This window comes from Rhinolophus ferrumequinum, chromosome 8, assembly GCF_004115265.2.
Source record: "Rhinolophus ferrumequinum isolate MPI-CBG mRhiFer1 chromosome 8, mRhiFer1_v1.p, whole genome shotgun sequence".
Classification (NCBI taxonomy): domain Eukaryota; kingdom Metazoa; phylum Chordata; class Mammalia; order Chiroptera; family Rhinolophidae; genus Rhinolophus; species Rhinolophus ferrumequinum.
The window spans coordinates 83,239,350-83,257,908 of NC_046291.1; the positions used below are offsets into that span (position 1 = coordinate 83,239,350).

Here is an 18,559-nt window from a genome sequence, read left to right on the forward strand (position 1 = left end):
TCACTGTTAGGTCTGTTAAAGTTGCAAATCAACCCGCACCCTCCCTTCTTTTTTCCTCAACAGCTGAAATAAAGAATACTCAAATATAAAAAGCAGGCATTTATTTAATAAAAAATGCTGATGTCTTCAGATGAAATTAAGGATTCTGTATTTCTTAGCATGATACATTGCAATTGATCCCGCATTTTTGAAAACATGCTGGAGTTCAAAAAGGAAAGAAAAACCAACTGGATGAAAAGAAAAAAACAAAAAACAAAACCAAACAAACAAAAAACCAACCCCCAAAACAATTCCTATCTCTATAAACTGGATTGGTGTCTGTTTTTTGTATGACGTAGCTTCAAATTTCCATTTGACACTGTATGGTAAAGCACACAGCCTTGTCCATCTACAAATATATAACGCAGTATGTCAGGCAATGTGCTGGAATCTAGATTATCCTGGTCAACAAAAGAGAAATGGTCCCTGTCTTCAGGGAACCCATACTCTAGTAAGAAAGGGTGACATTAGAGCAATAATGGCAGTCTATTAAAGTAAAATAAAAACACATTTTCAACCAGAAATTTTACTTCTAGAAACATGCCCCTTTCATAGGCAGTAACGGACATATATACAAGGAAATTAAACATTATTTGTAGCAGCAGAACTCTAGTAACTAAATTATAGCATGTCCAAAAATAAAAAGGACTGAGGAATACTTACATATGTTGAAGCAGAACAATTACCACGTTATATTGTAAAAGAGGAATGATCTTGGAGTTATAAGAGGGGGGAAAAGTCCAGGACAGTGTATCTGCTATGCTCATATTTGTGTTTTTAGCAAGGGACCTATAGATACATGAATACATGTTTGTATGATACAGTATATTTCAGGAAAGGTACCCAAGAAACAAGTAACATTAGCTGCCTTCAGGAAAGAACAGTAGGATTTGGGGATGCAGGAGATCCCCCTTCCTTTTTTGATATGTAATTCACATACCATAAAAATTCCCCTTTCAAAAGTGTACAATTGAATGGGATTCAGTATATTCATGAATTTGTGTAGTCATTCCCATTATCTAATTCCAGAACATTTTTATCACCTCCAAAGTAAACCCCATACCGATTAGCAGGCACTCCTTCCAGTCCCTCGGAAAACAGTAATTTATCCTCTGTGTCTATGCAATTGCCTATTGTGGACATTTCATATAAATAAAATCATGTGACATGTTGCCTTCTTTCATTTAGTATAATGATTTCAATGTTCATTCATGTTGTAGCCTGAATCAGTTATTTTTCGGCTAAATAATACTCCATTGTGTAGATATACCACATTTTGTTTATTCACTCAGATGATGGACATTTGGGTTGTTTCTCCTTCTTGGCTATTATGATAATGCTGCTCTAAACATTTGTGTACAAGCTCTTTTGTGAATATGTGTTTTCATTTCTCCTACTTATATATCTGGGAATGGAATTGCTGCATCATATGGTAAGTCCATGTTTGACATTTTGAGAAACTATTTTTCACAGTGGCTGCAGCATTCTACATCCCCACCAGCAATGTATGAGGGTTCTAATTTCCCCAAATCTTTACCAACACTTGTTATTGTCCATCTTTTTTTGTTATACCCATCTAGTGTATGAAAGTGATATCTTGCTGTGGTTTTTATTTGTATTTCTCTAGTGACTAATTATGTTGAACACCTGTTCATATGCCTATTGGCCATTTGTATGTGTTTGAAGAAATATCTATTCAGATCCCTTGTGTCTATGCAAGCCTATTTGTTTTCTTTTTATTGTTTAGTTGTAAGAGTTTATGTTTTCTGAATAGTAGAGACTTATCAATATATGATTTATGAATACTTTCTTCATTTTGTGGGTTGTCTTTTCACTTTATTGTGTCCTTTGAAGGACAGATTTTTAAAATATTGATCAAGACTAATTTAATATTTGATCAGGGCTGTTTTTTTCTTTGGTTGCTTGTGCTGTTGGTATCATACATATTTAAGAAATTAGTGCCTAAGGAGGAAGTAAAATTGTCATTATATGCAGATGATATGATACTATATAGAGAGAACCCTAAAGACTCCACCAAGAAACTATTAGAGCTGATAGATGAATTTAGTAAAGTAGCAGGATACAAAATTAATATTCAGAAATCAGTTGCATTTGTATATAGCAATAATAAAACATCAGAAGGAGAAATTAAAAAAACAATCCCATTTACAATTGCTCCATAGACTATAAAATACCTGGGAATAAATTTAACCAAAGAAGGAAAAGGTCTGTACTCAGAAAATTATAAAACACTGAAGAAAGAAATAAAAGAAGATACAAATAGATGGAAACACATACTATGTTCATGGATAGGAAAAATTAATATAGTTAAAATGTCCATACTGCCTAAGGCAATATACATATTCAACACAATTCCTATCAAACTACCAATGACACTTTTCACAGAAATAAAACATATAATCCTAAAATTTATATGGGACCATGAAAGACCCTGGATAGCTTCAGCAATCTTGAGAAATAAGAACAAAGTGGGAGGTATAGCAATACCTGACATCAAATTATATTACAAGGCTACAGTAATTAAAACAGCATGGTACTGGCATAAAAACAGACACATAGAGTAATGGAACAGAATACAGAGTCCAGAAATAAATCCATGCCAATATGGCCATTTAATCTATGACAATGGAAGCAAGAATGTACGGTGGGGTAAAGACAGTCTATTCAATAAATGGTGCTGGGAAACCTGGACAGACACATGCAAAAAAATGAAGCTGGACCACCTCCTTCACCATATACAAAAATAAATTCAAAATGGCTTAAAGACTTAAATGTAAGATCTGAAACCATAAAATACCTAGAAGAAAATATAGGAAGAAACTTCACAGACATTACCCGGAGTAAGGTTTTTACTGATATATCCTCTCACACGAGGGAAGTAAGAGAAAAAATAAACATGTGGGATTACATCAAACTAAAAAGTTTTTTCACAGCAAAGGAAATCATCAATAAAACAAAAAGGGATCCTATTGAATGGGAAAAGATACTTGCCAATGATATATCTGATAAGGGGTTAATATCACAAATTTATAAAAAAACTCAACACAACTCCAAAAAAACAAACAACCCAATTAAAAAATGGGCAGAGGACATGAAGAGACATTTTTCTAAAAAGGACATACAGATGGCAAACAGACATATGAAGAAATGCTCAACCTCACTAACCATCAGAGAAATGCAAATAAAAACCACAATGAGATACCACCTCACCCCAGTCAAAATGGCTATCATCAATAAATCAACAAACAACAAGTGCTGGCGCGGATGTGGAGAAAAGGGAATGCTTGTGCACTGTCAGTGGGGTTGCAGATTGGTGCAGCCACTATGGAAAACAATATGGAGGTATCTCAAAAAACTGAAAATGGAACTACCTTATGGTCCAGTAATTCCACTTCTAGGTATCTATCCCGAGAAATCCAAAACTCTAATTCAAAAATCTTTATGCACTCCTATGTTTATTGCAGCATTATACACAATAGCCAAGACATGGAAACAACTGAAATGCCCATCGGTAGATGACTGGATTAAGAAACTGTGGTACATTTATACAATGGAGTACTACGCAGCCATAAAGAAGAAAGAAATCTTACCATTTGCAACAACATGAATGGACCTAGAGAACATTACGTTAAATGAAATAAGTCAGACAGAGAAAGACAAATACCATATGATCTCACTTATATGTGGAATCTAAAGAAAAGAATAAGTGATTGAACTAATCAGAAACAGTTTTGGAGACAAAGAGGAAAAACTGAGGGTTGCTAGATGGGCAGGGGGGTGGGGGTAAGGGGGAAGGTGAGGGGATTAGAAAACAGTCAGTAACCACAAGATGGCCACGGGGTTTTGAAAATCAGTTTGGGGAATGTAATCAATAATGTTATAAAGATTTTGTAGGGTATTCGATGGACACTTGTCCCATTTGGGAGACCACGTCAGGGATGATGTAGATGCCTGATCACTGCACTGTATACCTGAAGCTGAAGCTGAACAATAATGAATGCCAACTATAATTTTATATATATATATATATATATGTATATATGTATATATATATATGTATATGTATGTATATACTTACAAGAAGCGGAGTACAGCATTAGGAATAGAGACAGTGGAAATGTAATGGCTCTGTGTGATGTCAGAGGGATGGTGGATGGGGGGAGGGGAGTTCACACAGTGTGAGGGATATAAATGATAAACGTCTAAGTATTACTTTGTCTTGTGCACCTGAAACTAATAAAAAAAAATAAAAAACAAAACAAAAACAAAAACAAAAAAACCCCCAAAAAACACCTGCAAACCAGTAATCCAGAAGAGATGGTTATGATCTTTTACTTGAAAGTTTTAAGAATAGAAAGTATTGTTTTCTTGATAAGTATAGCTCAATATTTGTAATATTATTACAAAGGAAGCATGACTTTATATACGTAATCCAGCGGTTCTCAATTAGGGAAAATTTTATCCCCTGGGGTCATTTGGTAATGTTTGGACATATTGTTGGTTGTCAAAATCAAGAGTTGCTACTGGCATCTAGTGAATTGGGGCCAAGGATGCTTCTAAATATTCTACAAAGCATAGGACAATCTCCTACAACAAAGAATTATCCAGATCAAATGTCAACAGTGCCAAGATTTAGAAACCATGATGTATTCCAAAGCTGTTCTTTTTTCATTATTGTTATAATAAAACAATAGAATGAAAAAAAAAAGAAAGAAATTATTGCCAAAACCAAGGTCACAAAGATTTACAACTATGTTTTTTTCTAAGAGTTTGTATTTTAGCTCTTCCATTTTGGTCTTTGATCTATATTGAGCTATTAATTTTTGTGTATGGTGTAAAGAAGGGGTCAACTTAATTTTTTTTGCATGTGGATATCCAGTTGTCCCACTACAGTATGTTGAAAAGACTATTTTTTGCACATTGAATTGTATTGACACTTTTGTTCAAAATCAGTTGATCTGTGTATCTGTCCTTATGCCAGTACTACATAGTTTTGATTACTGTATCTATGTAAAAAGTTTTAAAATTGGGAATTTGAGTCCTCCAATTTTGTTCTTGTTTTTCAAGATTGTTTTGGCTATTTTAAGTCTCTTGCATTTCCATATAAATTTTAGGGTCAGCTTGTCAATTCCTGCAAAAAAAGAAAAGAAAAAAGGCACCTGGATTTTCTATAGGGATTGCATTGAATCTGTAAATCACTTTAGGGAGTGTTGCCATTTAATAATATTGTTTTCTAACCAGTAGGATCTTTTCATTTATTTAGGTCTCTTTAATTTTCTTCAACAGTGTTTTCTAGTTTAGTGTCCAAGTCTTGTACTTCTTTAGTTGAATTTATCCTCAGTATTTTCTTCTTTTTGATGCTATTGTAAATGAAATTATTTCTTCAAATTCATTGCTAGTACATATAAGTACAGTTAATTTTTCTATATTAATACTTATACATATAAATATTTTGTATTTATAAAATTTATATTTTATTCTGTATCCTACACCCTTGCTGAAGCAGTTTGTTAGCCCTAGTAGTTTATTGGTCGATTCCTCAGGATGTTTCATATTCAAGGTCATGTTATCTGCAAATGATTTTGCTTCTTCCTTTCTAATCTGTATACCTTTTATTTAGTTTTCTTGCCTAATTGCCCTGACTGAAATCTCCAGTACAATTCTGAATAGAAGGGGTGAGGGCAGAACCTTTCAGTCTTTCACCATTAAGTATGATACCATTATTCTGAGTACTTTCTTATTCTCATGCACAAGAAGTTGTTCTAGCTCATTCTGTACTTTCTCTGTCCTGAAATCAGCCTTTACTCCGCGCGGCCCAGCTTCCTTATAGGGGAAAATGGTATCTAGAAACCAAGATCTGGGCACTAGATGGGATAATATTGCTGATGTAGAACTGTGTGTGTGTGTGTGTATGTGTGTGTACACACAGACACTTCTGTATTTCTATATGTATTTATCTATATTTGTAACTACCTTCTTTAACAGGGAGACCCCTGCATTTTACTAAATTTATTTACTCATTTTGCTCAAGCCTAGCACGCACTGCTGTCATCATCCAACCTCTTTTATTCCCTTCTTGGGAAAAGGTAAAAGTCTTAGGATTGTGGGCTCTGGGTGACCTCTGCAGCATTCCAGCGAACAGAGGTTTTGGGCACCACTAACTGCGCCTCACAAACCAAACCCTCACACATCGGGGGTATCACTGCATACATTACATAAGTGCCTAACTACTAGGCTGTAAACCTGAAACTAATATAAAATAATATTGAACGTCCACTATCAATGAAAAATAATAATTAAAAAAAAATCCAACCTCAAATTAAGTTTGGCATATGGTGTGAAGTAGAGTCAAGATTGATTATTTAACTTATATGGATATCTACTTTTTTCAACATAAAAGGCTTTTCTATCACCATTTAATTGCTTTTACACCTTTGTCAAAAATTAATTAACCATATAAGAGTGAGTGTATTTCTGTACTTTCCAGTCGATCCCGTCCTCTGCTGATACCACATTGTGTTGACTGCTACAGCTGTACAGCAGCTCTTGAAGTCAGATAGTACAAGTCTCCAACTTTCTTTTTCTTTTTCAAAATTATATTGGCTCTCTGGTCCTTTGCATATCTCTATAAATTTTAGCCTCAATTTGGAATATGTTGAATCCATTGATTAATTTGGAGAGAATTGACATCTTAACATGGAGTTTTTTGATCCGTAAACGTGGATATGTCTGGGCCTGGATCTCATGGGTCACTAAGCCCTTTGATTCTACCTCTGTATCATTTCTTGCATCCATCACTTACTCTCCACTTCCCCAGCTCCTCCCCTAACTTGGGCCCTTACCATTTCTTAGCTCAGCCCTGTGTGACCTTTGTACCCCGGAAGCATCCTGTATACAGTTTTATTCACAGCCCTTCTTACATTGCTATGAGATGATTTCTTATAATAATAATAGTAATACTATCTAACATTTATTAATTGCTTACTACTTGCAGGAGTCTATTCTAAGCAATTTTCATTCATTGACTCATTTAATCCTCACAACCTTCCTATGAGATGGGTTCTATTATTATTCCCATTCAACGGATGAAGAAACAGAGATGATAACTAACTTGCCTAGAGTCGCACAGCTAGTATGTGGTGGGGCCAGGTTTGTGTCTCCATCTCATCCACTCAGCTAAGAACTGGGACCAAAACCATGTTGCCAGCTCTGAGCCAAAAGCCAGGTGTAGAGTGGAATTAAACTGGGCCATTATTGTAGTTTTCTAACTGATGTCCCTGATTCCGGGCTCATGAATTTTAACCAATACCTAACACTGGAGAGAATGCTGTTTTAAAAATATGAATCCGATCATGCCACATCGCTGCTTAAAATCCTTCAGTAATTTCCCATTGTCTATAAGGTAAAGCCCAAATTCCTTAGCATGGCACCAGTCGTCCGCAATAAATGTGAGAAAGAAAGTGGTCCCAAACCTGAGCAAGGGCAGAACTTTGTGGTCTGATGTGACTAGCTGCTTTTCCTGTGGAACAATGAACATTCTTGATAAAATAAAATATAGAAACAATTTTTTATTGAATTTATATGAGCTTAAGAACCCTCTCTAGGAAAGGCATTCAATTGACTGCTAGTCCTGAAACTAGTCTAAGACATTTACCAAACATGTAAAGAGACTAATTGTCAACTACTACTACTGCTCCTACTACTCCTACTTCTCTTCTTCCTCCTTCCTCCCCCTCCTTTGTCTTTCCAGCCTGACAATACCCATTTTCCCCTATAACATGTCTCTGCCAAGATAGAATATTTGAATTTGACTTTTCAGAAAGCCTCTTCTTTTGAAACAAGTTGGAAATAAAACTCTGCCATATGCTTATCATCAATTTTAGAGTTGCTTTAACAAATGTGTATGTTGAAGGAATGAAGTCTTGAATGTATGAAAGAGGGAAGTCTGATTTGTACTAGGCTTGACATATTAAAGGTATTTTAAATACGCTAAATTCGAACTGTGTTCAGGATAAGTGACACTTTGATTTCTACCAAAAAAAAAAAAAAGGATTTTCCTAGGTTTTATGATACAGTTTAAAGGATGATAAAGTTTAAAGCATGATAAAGTTTAGAGGAAGGCTGTGACAGACTGACAACTATGTCTAGATTCCTGTACTCACTACTGTATAAAACTGAGCAACTCTACCTGCTGATGGAGACCGTAAAGAACCAAAGTTCCATCTCCTCACTTCTGTGCCAACAGCTGATCTCCTTCTGAACTGCCTGCTTGGTGGGCACTGGAGGTTCGTTTATCCATATTTCTACTCGTCTTGCCAAAGCTGTTTACAATTCCAAAACACAACATTTTTTTTTTCACGATGGTTAGATTCCTCAAAGTAGGTGGCAATGCCTTGACCGTATGTGTGTTAGGGCCCAAGGGCCTCTTCCATCCTTGTCAAGGGGAATGCTAACCTTCTCCCCTCTCATACAACACAACATAATTTGTTCAAGTCCCATGCTTACATTACATTCCTCAGCTACGTTAATGTGACATTGAAATCTAGAAATTAATTTTTCCCTCTAGTCTGGAATTCTCCCATTCCCAGGATTATGGCCTTCTAGGACATAAGTACATTTTAAATGGGGGGTGGGGGAGGATCTGTTCTGTTTTAATGTGGAAAAAGTAAATGGTTTTAAGAAAGAAATGAAAACCACTCAGCAATTCATCCTTCCTGGTTAAGATACTTCCCTTCTCCCCTTCCTAACTTGATTTTGGATGCCTGCTGCAGAACACCAGACTCATGGTTTGATAGCATTTCATTATTATTTGTAGCTGTTCACAACTCTTCTCTATAGGAGGTTAATTATCCTCTTGCAATCATCTGGTTTGTGAATTTTTCATACCCCTATCTATCTGTACAACTCTTATTGATACCTTCTGGTAAACTTTTGACCAGTTTTTAACTTGTTAGTAATTTCATAAGGGAGAGGGGAGTAGGCATAAAAGAACTGGAAATGAAGTCTTGCTAACTGCTTTTCTTGTTCAGAGGGAGAAGGGACAGTAGCAGGGAAAAGGTGGGGAGAAGAGATTCCTCAAGAGTACTTTCGTCCTGTTGGATGAAGGTTGCATACTCCATTGCTTAACACTAGTCTCTACTTAATTGATGCTTAATAAATACTTACGTTTAAAATACATTTTTGTATTGCTATTTCTATTACCTGTTGTCTCGGACCTGCAAGTTGATTATGTTTTCGATGGATTACATGCATAATCCTGGTTAAAGAGGCATAGGGTATGGCCTTGGATGACTTGCCTACTTCCCACTGATCCAAGCTCCCTGTGACACCTGACTCTTGTGACAGCTCAGGTTCCCAAGTAACATACCTGATCCTGGCCTCCCAAAAGCTGAAACTCTCTTCTATGCTCTGTGATCTAGGAGTGTATTCCCTTCGGATTGACAGTGATCACGAATCGGTGCCAATGCCACACTTGACAACGTCTACATTTTAGTAGAACCTTTCTAACAACTCTATTAAATCCAAAGGAATAATTCTAATGGTGGGCATTTTGGATACCATGCCTGGTTCTTTTGGGGTCCTGAAATTATACCTTCTAGACAGACACTGGCTTTCTTTATTAGGCAGTAAAGCCGTGGATAATCCTGATTGATTTCTCAGCACCAACACTCTGCCCCAACACATCTTTCCCTTCCCAAAGCCAGCAGAGCACATTCCCTAGGAGGCCAAAGACTTACTGAGCTGATAATAATCGTGATTAATATTCCTGCCAGGGAAGAGAAATAAACTGCTTACCTGCTGGGATGCATTAACTCTTTCATGTTTTCAGGGAATGCTGCAAACACGGAAGGATGTGGCTCACTAAATAAATTGAAATGCTGGAAAATAATTCATTTGTCTTCTCAAAAAGGAGCAATTAACTATCTTCTCATTAGCCTATTTCATTAGTAGCATTTGCAGAAAATATAATGTAACTGTTATAACATAACTTACTATAAAAATTCTAGTATACCAAGGATTCAGTTCCTACCCTGAGACATACTTTCCCAGAGAAAGAGCCTGATTTAACTCTATCAGTGCAAAGTAAGATTAGCCTTATATCCACAGGATCATTATACAACCCAATCAAAGAAACATTAACTTAACACCTACTGTCTGTAAAGCACTGGATGATATAAACCACTGACGTTTGCATAGTCCTTTGGCATAGTATTATATTATATAAGCTCCTCATATCAACTCTGCCTGGTTAGCCTCGCCACTTTCCAATTGAGGAAACAGACTGAGAAGATAAGTGACTTGCTACTGAAGTTCACCCCGCTCACAAGTGGTAGAGCTGGGACTTGAACTTTCTTTCATTTATCACGACTTCTTGAGAAGGTATTAAGTGATACTCTTATTCTCAAGAAGCTTCTGGGCATCAGAAAGGGTTCCACTCTACTGAGGACAGTAGTGCACAAGAAAACATCATTTAACTGGAATACAGGTTGAGGTTTTTACAGACAGAACTATTAAAATACATTGAAATTTCAAGTCAGGTGGAAATATTTCTAATACATATGGTATGGTCTACTGCCTACAGTTACCCTGGAAATAATAAAGTCTTTCTTTGATGATGAAGGACCTTTTCATTGCTTCTAGATCATTCTAATCTTTTAGAACATCCGAATAGAGCAGTCCTGAATGTTAAAGAAGGCGTGGGAAAGGGATGAAGAAGCTTTGGCCTTTGGGCCTGACTGGTCTCTAACTTAGGTTCATCTTCTAACCCATGGATCAAATTCCCAAGACAAGATAACATTTACGAGGTGTGATAAAAAAATACAGTGAATGTTTAAAAAAAATGTATTACAGTAAAAGACATTGCCATTAATCCCCCTCAAAATACTACCCCCCCCCTTGCTTCAAACACACTTATCCCATCATTCTTGCCACTTTCTGAAGCAGTTCTGGAAGACCTCTTTTGTGAGAGTCTTCAGTTGCACTGTTGTGGCTGCCTCGATGTCTTGAATCGGTACAAAACGTTTTTCTTTCATGGTCATTTTGACTTTGGGGAAGAGCCAGAAGTCACATGGTGCCAGATCCAGTGAATAAGGTTGATGAGGACACACCATAATGTTTTTATTTGACAGAAATTGCCATACCAGAAGCAAAGTATGACATGGAGCCTTTCCGTTGTGATCACAAAATATAGAGAATCCTGATGCCGAGTGCCATCCAATGGAAAGGCAGGGATTTTTAATATGGGAAAGGGCACATGGAACTTTAGTAACAGTTGTATGACAAGTTTCAACTTACAGTAGTACCTCGGTTTTCCAATATCTCTGTTGACGAACATTTTGGTTTATGAACACTGTAAACCCGGAAGTAAATGCTTCGGTTTTTGAACATGACTCGGAAGTCGAACATGTCAGATGGCTTCTGCTGAGTGCAAGATCCTGGGGCCTTGTTGTTGGCTATTTTCGAACGTTTCAGAACTTGTGGATTATGTTCGAAAACCGAGGTACCACTGTATTTGGTGCAGTCAGTCAAGTATGAGCTACGCTTGAGAGAAGGTGTGTTTTAAAGTGTGCCATAAATCATCCTCCATCATGACAATGCTCCGTGTCATATGTCGCTTCTGGTATGGCAATTTCTGTCAAAATAAAAACATTACTGTGTATCCTCATCCACCTTATTCATTGGATCTGGCACCATGTGACTTCTGGCTCTTCCCCAAAGTCAAAATGACCGTATAATTACCAGAAGGTAATGGTTTTGAATCGATACAGGACATTGAAGCAGCCACAACAATGCAACTAAAGACACTCACGAAAGAGGACTTCCAGAATTGCTTCAGAAAGTGGCAAGAATGATGGGAGTAATGTGTTTGAAGCGAGGGGGAGTATTTTGAAGGGGATTAATGGCAATGTGTCTTTTACTGTAATAATTTATTTTATTTAAATATTTACCATATTGTTTGATCACACCTCATATATGCCTATTGTAAAAATTTGAGGCTTAAAATGCCTAAAGTGACATTGTTATTTCTAAAAATGAACCATTTCTTTTATTGTGAGATACACTTTCTATTTTGCAGAACAGGAATTTCTGGTTTCTCGTTTAAAAATGAAGAGAACATACGAATAGATATTTTGGTGGAGTGGTTGGAAGTCTAACTTGCAGAGAGAGGCCTCTTCACTTAAAAAAAAAATAAAGTGAAATTCACATAGCATAAAATTAACCATTTTAAAGTCTACACTTTGGTGGCATTTAGTATATTCACAATGTTGTGCAACTATCACCTCTCTCGTTCGACAACATTTTCACACCCCCAAGAAAGGCCTTGTGCATATTAAGGAGCCACTACCCATTGCCTCCTCCCCCTGCCCACTTGCCCCATCCCACGCCAACCCCCTGGCAGCCACTATTCTGTTTTCTATCTCTGTGGGTTTTCCTATACTGGACATTTCATATAAATAGAATCATACAATATGTGACCCGTGCGTCTGACTTTTTTCTCTTAGCATGTTTTCAAAGTCCATTCAGTTATAGCATGTATCAGTATTTCATTTCTTTTTATGGCTGAATATGATATTCCTTTGTACGGATATACCACATTTTGCTTATTCATTCATCTGCTGGTGGACATTCGGGTTGTTTCTACCTTTAGGTTGTTGCAAATAATGCTATTATGAACATTTGTGTACAAGCATTTGTTTGAATACTTGTTTTTAATTCTTTTGGGTATATACCTAAGGAATGGCATTGTTGGGCATATGCTAATTCTATGGTTAACTTTTTGTAGACCTGCCAAACTGTTTTCCATAGTGGCTGCACTATTTGGTATTCCAAACAGCAATATACAAGAATTCCAATTTATTCACATCCTCTTCCACATTTTCCATTTTTTTTTCTTATAGTCATCCTAGTGAGTGTGAATTAGTATCCCATTGTAGTTTTGATTTGTATTTAATTAATGACCAGTGACGCTGAGCATGTTTTCATGTGTTCATTGACCGTTTTTCTATCTTTCTTGGAGAAATGTTTATTCAGATCCTTTGCCTAATTTAATAGGATTGTATGTGTTTTTATTATTGAAGTGTAAGCATTTTTTATGTGTTTGAATACAGGTTCTTTATTAGATACTTGTCCCTTTAGTGAATTTTTCATTAAAGTTATTGTACTTTTCAGGTCCAGAATTTCTATTTGGTTCCTTTTTTATAATTTCTAAATATTTAGACAGTGTCTTTTTGTTCAGTAATCATTCTCCTGTTTTTCTTCAGTTCTTAGTCTATGATTTTCTTTATCTCTTTGAGCATATTTAAAACTGTTGATTAAAGTCTTTAATAAGTCCAATGTTTCTCCAGTGACAATTTCTGTTGATTTTTTTTTTTTCATGAGAATGGGCCATACTTTCTTGTTTCTTTGCATGCCTGTTAATTTTTTGTTAAAAACTAGACATTTTGAGTACCACATTATAATGTGGTAACTTTGATAATCGATGTTTCCTTCTCCTCGGCTTTTGTTATTGTTCCTTGCTGTACTTTGTAGTTGTTTATGTAGTGACTTTTCTAAACTAGTTTTAAAAGACTTGTTCTTTGTTATCTGTGGTCTCTGAAGTCTCTGTTCCTTAAGCTTGGGGTCAGCTTAAGAGTTCCTTAAATGCTTAAAGTAAAAAGAGAACAGAAAGAAAAAAAAAGAAAAAAAGACAGGACAAAAACGTCTGCTAGTCTTTGCAGATTGGCTGTGTGATGGTCATTTCTTCAGCACTCAGCCAGGCCATTTACACCTCTGCCTTAGTGTTCGCTTCCTGTGATGTTGAGCCTACAGATCAGCTGGAGAGTAAAGCTTAGGGTCCTACCATGTCTTTTCTGAGCATGTGTCCTGCCTTGGGTGTGTGTGTAACTTTCTAGATTCGTCCCTCTTTCGACCTCTCTTTCCTTCTTCACTTTTGATTAAATCTCCATAGAGGATCCTCATTTTACATCATTGCTTCAGACAGAGACACATTTTGTTTGTTGCGAAGTTTAATTTTGATAGAAATTTTTCCTTTATCTCAATTTTTCATGATTTTATAATTCTGAAGTTGCTAAAATTTCAAGGTGGTTGAAAAATCTTGCAAATTGATACTGTCACAGTGGTTTTCACTGTAGTTTCATTCTTCAAAGTTTGTATGCATCTTTACCAAATGCTTTTATTGAGTACGTACTATGAAACTCGAATTGTGCTATATACTTTATGTGGTTATCTTATTTCATCCTGTCAAAACCTCCAAGAATTAGGTATTATTATTATCTCTATTTTTATTGGTAAGGAAACTAAGGCTTATAGAGATCAAATAATTTACTCAACATCTATCCCTGATAGCTATGAATAGTAATACAGCATTAAAGTTCTAAGCATCATTCGCTATTTGCTTCAGAAGAATGGAATTTCAGGACTTTTTTTTTTCCACATCTTCATCTTCATTCCTATTTTTATTTCTGCACTTAATCGTAATATCATTTTACACCACATTTCTCAGGCATGCAGAAACAAATCAACAAACTAACTGAAACCAGTAGAAAGTACAAACTACAAACAAAGACTAGCAGCAGGAATGAATTCAATTTGGAATAGATATTTGAATGACATATGAAGAGTCCTGTAGTTCCTCCATTTCCAGAAGAAAATTCTAATGATACTTGTTTGAAGATGTAGCCTGGATATTTAGAAACTTGGGAAACAGATATTGTCATTAAGAGAGTTTATTTATTATAATGCTTATATACTTTTAAAAACAATATGAATGCCTAAAATGGTGCTTCTAATAATGACAAAGCACTATGTCAAAGATACATTTAAACAAAATTGTTTTATGAAATATAAATATGGAAAATTAATATTTATAAGTAAGAAGTTATGTGATTTTAAATATTCTAGTTGAATTAATAAATTTTAGAAGTAGGAAAAAAACTAAGACTCTAAGATGCAGAAATAAATAAATAATATAGATTTTAGTACCTGGAAGTGCAATGTTGCCATATCGAAAACACAAAAATGTGCAAGTGAATTTGTAACTGATTAGTGGGAGGAAGTGGGAAAGACTGAGAATAGTGAAAGACTAAAGACCCTTGTAAAGCCTGTTATTAGAGGCCTGATAGCCTGTGAGAAGGCTATATCAGTGAGGACTTTAGGGAGAATGAAGAAAATGTTATTGGAAACTAGACAAAAGGATATCTTTGCTATGTAGTGGCAAAATTTTAGCAACACTGTCACCTACAGTAACATGAAAAGTAAAAAATATATTTAATGAACTGGGTGATATAACTAAGGAAATTTTCAGCCAGAGTATTGAAAGTGCTGCCTGGCTGCTTCTTGCTGCTCATAGTAAAAAGTAAGGGGAGCGCATTAAATGAAGGACTGTTAGATATAAAGGAGCCAGGAATTGTTGGGTTTGAAAATTTCTAACAGCAAATGATGTTAAAATTAGAGCTGGATTTCTGGCAAAGATTAAATACAGGGCAAAGTTAGAAAACAGATAGTCTAAAAATGAAGTCAAAATGTGATTATAACCTTTGTTAAAACCTCAAAAGATTTAAGGCAGTGCATCAGAGAACCATTCTGTCAAACAGCATGGGCTTCTAGGTAGCTTAAGAATGTTGTCTCTCAGCAGCCTTCAAAGAAACCCAAGGTAGAGAATGGCTTTCTCAGTTTTGTGGGTAAAACTCTTGCCTAATGGTGTGAAACCTAATAAGATTCATGAGAGACCCAGCAAGTTTTTAAGAGATTTGTATTAGCAGAAACACCACCAGTTTGGATTGAAAAGAACATATAGAGCAAAATGAAAAGAAACCTTTGGGTCCCAAAACTTGTATGGTCATGAAGCAGTGTATAAAAACGATTCAGCCACAAACATAGGCAACCTTTCATGGAAAAAGAGGGATGACTCAGAGGGTAGAACCATGAGCTGTGGAGAATTATTCCTGTGCTTTGAGTTCTAATCAAGGAACTGCCAACATGTGCCCAGTGGGTGTCAGATTTGTTAGTGACTAGTGACTCCTCTGAACCTCTCGTTTTCACCCTTTCAGAATGGAGAGTCTATAGTAACTATTCTTTGCATGTGTCACCATTTTATACGAGTGTGTGTTGGGCAAAGAACTTGTCTCTTTAGTTCACAGGTCTTCAGATTCAGAGAGACTGTGCATAAGGAGCATTATCCACGAGTCAATTTAACTGATGAGATCCTAGTCTTTATTTAAGCTGATGCTATAATGGATGAGACTTCTGGGGTGTTCATAGGAGGGGTGACGATATTTTGCATTTAGGAGAAATAGAAATCATTTGTGGCCAGAATGTGGAAATGTGGTTGTTTGAAAATATTGTCTTTAAATTCTTTAACACTCTTCCCTTCAAAAGATAGAGACTGATTCCACTCCTCTTGAATATGGGCCAGATAGTGACTTGCTTCTAATGAATAAAATGAGGCAGAAGTGATACTACATGACTTTTGAGGCTAGGTCATAAAAAGGATAGCTTCTGCTCGGTGTGCACTTGATATCTCTCTCTCTCTCTCTCTCTCTCTCTCTCTCTCTCTCTCTCTCTCTCTCTCTCTCTCTCTCCCTCCCTCCCTCCATCCCTGCCTCTCTCACATCACTCATTCTTGGGGGAAGCCAGCGGCCATGTTGTGAGGACTCTCAAGCAGCTCTATGGAGATTAGAGAGTCCCAGCTGGGGAGAAACTGAGGACTTCTGCCAAAACCCAGCACCAGTGTGCCGGCCATGAATAAGAGCCACCTTGGAAATAAATCCTTCAGCTCCAGTCAAGACTTCAGGTGACAGCAGCCCTGACTGACAGCTTGCTTGGAGCCTCACGAGAGATCCTGAGACAGCTAAGCTGTTCCTAAATTCCTAACACACAGATGCTATAAGAAATAATAAGGGTTCACAATTATTTTAAGCCACTGAGTTGATGCAAGTACTAAATCAATAGATTACTAGTGGATCTAGCCAAAATTATGATATAATCATAATGGGAGGGTGACTGACCTCTCAAAAATCTATCCACCTAAATATGTAATTTTCTATGATCCTGTTATTATAGGGAGACAATCAAGTTTTCCTTTTTTCATATTTTTCACAGTGATAGACTCATAACATACAACTAGCATTCTTTGTAGCTGTCTTTAAAAATGAGTAGACATAGCTGAAAAGCAAAGAATTTTAGCGGTGGAGGGAAGCTAAGAGAGTACATCATTTAAGTTCTCTGTTGAGCACAGTGCTTTAGAAATGGTAGGTGCTCAACAAATGGCTTTGATTTATATATATATGACATACGTCTATTTAGTTTTTCAGTATTATTTAAAATTTTGGTTTATCAAAGTAATTCCCATACACAGTTAATTAAATATTACTAATATCTTTCTAATCAAAAGCAGTCCTGTGCCCACTCTCCCAACCCTTGTCCCCCAAGGCAGCCACCTTTCCCTTTTCAACCTGCGTCTTGTAATAATTCTCTTCATAGTTCCAGATAACCGGCACATACTATTGTTTCTTGGTTTATTAGCTTTAGAGAGTATTTACTGACTTCCCATTATGATTATTGAGAATTTCTTTCTTACCCCAACTTCTCTCCTCCATTTTCCCACTAGAATTACAATCTTCAGTTAAGCCAGTACTTTGTATTTACACTATTATGCCTATAAATATTGTTCATTGATGATTCAATAATGCACAATGATTATCTGCCCTCATGTTTGTTTTCTTGGAGTTAATTATTTCCTTTTCTTTCATTTGCTTAATTTTCTGTGCACGTACTGCTTGTTTGTTCCTAATGCATCAACAGATCTGTTGAATGCCTGGCAATCATTGTTTCTGTTGCTCAAACATCAAATATTCCATCAGTTTCAGTTTTCCTGTCCTGGAGACCTCCCTCCCCAGCATTCTGTCCTCTTGCTCTAATCTGGACGGTTGCTCTCTCGCCTGGCTGCCATGCTAGGACTTTCCTTAGCCATTCTGATTTGGGGATTGTTTTTGAGAGAATTTCCTAATGTGGACATAACTAGAATGAGGAAGCATTCATATTTTAAAGAGAATCCCAAATTATTCATATATACTGCTTATGTATCCTGGATTCACCAGCCTGTGAGGTCACACATAAAGTGAGGTCCAATTTGCTTTGGATGCCCAAATTATAATGCCTCAAGTCTTCACAGTTTGAATATAAGCTCTCAGCACCACCAACTTTGCAAAGTGCCCTCTGAGTTTCCTTGAGGGTCCCTAAAAGGGGTGTGTACATACATTCTGCTTCTGCTCTGACTCCCTGGCCAAAGTGGATTGCTCTGAATGCTGTCTGAAGGTGCTGATAATATTCCTCGCTGCTGATGGTATCCCTGACAAGGTCGGTGTTGTATTTGCCAAGGGTGTTTTCTCCTGATTTTGTCATTTCCAAGAAAATCAGGGGGTACTAGGCTTGAAGGGAGGTAATAAGAATGACCCTGTCCCCAATTCCGTGCCACTTTCCCACTCCCCCTCTTCCATTG

The 18,559-nt window shown here is 36.5% G+C and overlaps 1 protein-coding gene and 1 pseudogene across 3 annotated transcripts in view; both read right to left on the reverse strand.

The window, feature by feature from the left end:
• ACMSD (aminocarboxymuconate semialdehyde decarboxylase) overlaps positions 1–18,559 on the reverse strand; it is a 52,682-nt gene that overhangs the window by 4,161 nt on the left and 29,962 nt on the right. The window lies entirely within an intron of this gene.
• On the reverse strand, positions 8,418–8,536 carry LOC117026425 (uncharacterized; annotated as a pseudogene).